This window comes from Ziziphus jujuba, chromosome 6 (assembly GCF_031755915.1).
Source record: "Ziziphus jujuba cultivar Dongzao chromosome 6, ASM3175591v1".
NCBI classification, from domain to species: Eukaryota; Viridiplantae; Streptophyta; class Magnoliopsida; order Rosales; family Rhamnaceae; genus Ziziphus; species Ziziphus jujuba.
Window position 1 is genome coordinate 3,348,418 of NC_083384.1, and position 2,917 is coordinate 3,351,334.

Genomic DNA, 2,917 nt, shown 5'->3' on the forward strand with positions numbered 1-2,917 from the left:
GGGACAATGGATGAGAAATCAAATCATACATAAATGATAAAAGCCCCAACATCTTGAAAATGCTACGAGGTGCTCGAAAATGGTTGAAGTAGTTGAATAGGAGGATCATTATGACTATAGCCGTTGGTAAATTTACCAAAGACGAAAATGATTTATTTGATATTATGGATGACTTGTTATGGAGGGACCATTTCGTTTTTGTTGGTTAGTCAAGTCTATTGCCCTTTCTTTGTGTCTATTTCACCTTAGGGGGTTGGTTTACAGGTACAACCTTTGTAACTTCATGGTATACCCATTGATTAGTAAGTTCCTATTTGGAAGGCTGCAACTTCCTAACCGCCGTAGTTCGACTCCTGCTAATGGTTTAGCACACTCTTTTTTGTTACTATGGAGCCCTGAAGCACAAGGAGATTTTACTCGTTGGTGTCAATAAGGCGGTCTATGGACTTTTGTTGCTCTTCACGGTACTTTCAGACTAATAGGTTTCATGTTATAATAATTTGAACTGGCTCGATCTATTTAATTATGAGCTTATAATGAAATCGCATTCTCCCGTCCAGTTGCGGTTTTTGTTTTTGTATTCTTGATTTATCCGCTAGGTCAGTCTGGTTGGTTCTTTGCACCAAGTCTTGGTGTAGCAGATATATTTCAATTCATCCTCTTTTTGCAAGGGTTTCATAACTGGACATTGAACCCATTTCATATGATGCGAGTTGCTGAGGTATTGGGTGCTGCTCTGCTATGCGCTATTCATGGTGCTACCATAGAAAATACTTTATTTGGAGATGGTGATGGTGCAGCTTTTAACCCAACTCAAGCTGAAGAAACTTATTCAATGGTCACCGCTAACCACTTTTGGTCCCGAATATTTGGGGTTGGTTTTTCGAATAAACATTGGTTACATTTCTTTATGTTATTTGTACCAATTACCGATTTATGGATGAATACTCTTGGAGTAGTTGGTCTAGCCTTGAATCTACGTGCCTATGACTTTATTTCTTAGGAAATCCATGAAGCGGAAGATATGGAATTTAAGACTTTCTACACCACAATTATTCTCTGAAACGAAGGTATTCATGCTTGGATTGCGACTCAAGATCAACCTCATGAAAACCTTATATTCCCTGAGGAGGTTCTACCCCATGGAAATGCTCTTTATTGGAACTTTAGCTTTAGCTGGTTGTGACCCAGAAACCACCGGTTTCGCTTGGTGGGCTAGAAATGCTCGACTTATCAACTTCTTCAGTAAACTACTCGGGGCTCATGTAGCTCATGTCGGATTAATCATATTCTGGACCAGATCAGTAAACCTATTTGAAGTGGCTCATTTCGTACTAAAGAAGCCGATGTATGAACAAGGATTAATTTTACTTCCCCACCTAGCTACTCTAGGTTGGGGGGTAAGTCTCGGGGAGGAAGTTCTAGAGACCTTTGCATACTTTGTATCTAGATAATTCACTTAATTTCCTATACAGTATTGGGCTTTATAGTATTTATCATGCACTTTTGGGACTTGAAACTCTTGAAGAATCTTTTCCATTCTTCGGTTACGTATGGAAAGATATAAATAAAATGATTACAATTTTAGGGATTCACTTAATCTTGTTTTGTATAGATGCTTTTTTTCTAGTGTTCAATGCTCTTTATTTTGGGGGTGTCTATGATACCTACGCTCCGAGGGGAGAGGAGGGGGGGGGGGAGATGTAAGAAAAATTACCATATTGGCTATTAGCCCAAGTATTGTATTTGGTTATTTACTAAAATCCCCTTTTAGGGGAGAAGGGTGGACTGTTAGTCTAGACGATTTGGAAGATATAATTGGAGGGCATGTATGGTTAGGTTCCATTTGTATACTTGGTGGAATATGGCATATCTTAACCAAACCCTTTGCATGGGCTCGCCGTGCACTTGTATGGTCTGGAGAGGCTTACTTGTCTTATAGTTTAGGTGCTTTATCTGTTTTTGGTTTTATTGCTTGTTGCCTTGTCTGGTTCAATAATACCACTTATCCTAGTGAATTTTACAGGCCTACTGGACCGGAAGCTTCTCAAGCTCAAGCATTTACTTTTCTAGTTAGAGACCAACGTCTTAGGGCTAATGTGGGATCTGCTCAAGGACCTATCGGTTTAGGTAAATTTCTAATGCACTCCCTGACTGGGGAAGTTATATTTGCAGGAGAAACTATGCGTTTCTGGGATCTTGCTTCCTGGTTAGAACCTCTAAGGGGCCTCAATGGTTTGGACTTGAGTAGGCTGAAAAAGGACATCCAGCCCTGGCAAGAATGATGTTCTATAGAATATATGACTCATGCTCCTTTAGATTACTTAAACTTCGTGAGGGTGTAGCGACCGAGATCAATGCAGTCAATTATGTCTCTTATAGAAATTGGTTAGCTACCTCTTGTTTTATTCTAGGATTTTTCCTATTTGTAGGTCATTTATGGCATGCGGGGAAGGGATCATGCAAGTGCTACAGGAAGTGAAAAAGGAATTGATCATGATTTTGAACCTGTTCTTTCCATGACTCCTTTCAATTGAGACAGGAAGTGATGAGAATCCGCCCGAACCCACACAACCGACAACCCGCTAGAGTGCTAACCAGATACGGATGAAGACCAGGCTTATCACTAAAGCTCAAGCTAAGAGGTTTAGGGATAAAATTTCTACCTTTATCTAGGGAGTAATTGATTCTCAAGAGGGCTTGTCTGATACGAACCTAGGACAACATGCTCTTAAACCCATATTATATTAGTCCGGATCTCAATTAAGTTCAAGTTCTAATGGAATGGACCTCAACCTCTAACCAACCTGTGGTTAGAAACCTTGGTATAATGTAGACGCCACAATAGGGGATGGAAAACCTATTGATAAGTCAAGCTAAAACAACAAATTCTCTAATGGTGTTTTAGGTGTTCTCA

The 2,917-nt window shown here is 39.8% G+C and overlaps 1 pseudogene; it reads left to right on the top strand.

Moving 5' to 3' along the window:
* Positions 1–1,106: 1,106 nt before the first annotated feature.
* On the top strand, positions 1,107–2,537 carry LOC132804083 (photosystem II CP43 reaction center protein-like; annotated as a pseudogene).
* Positions 2,538–2,917: the final 380 nt, after the last annotated feature.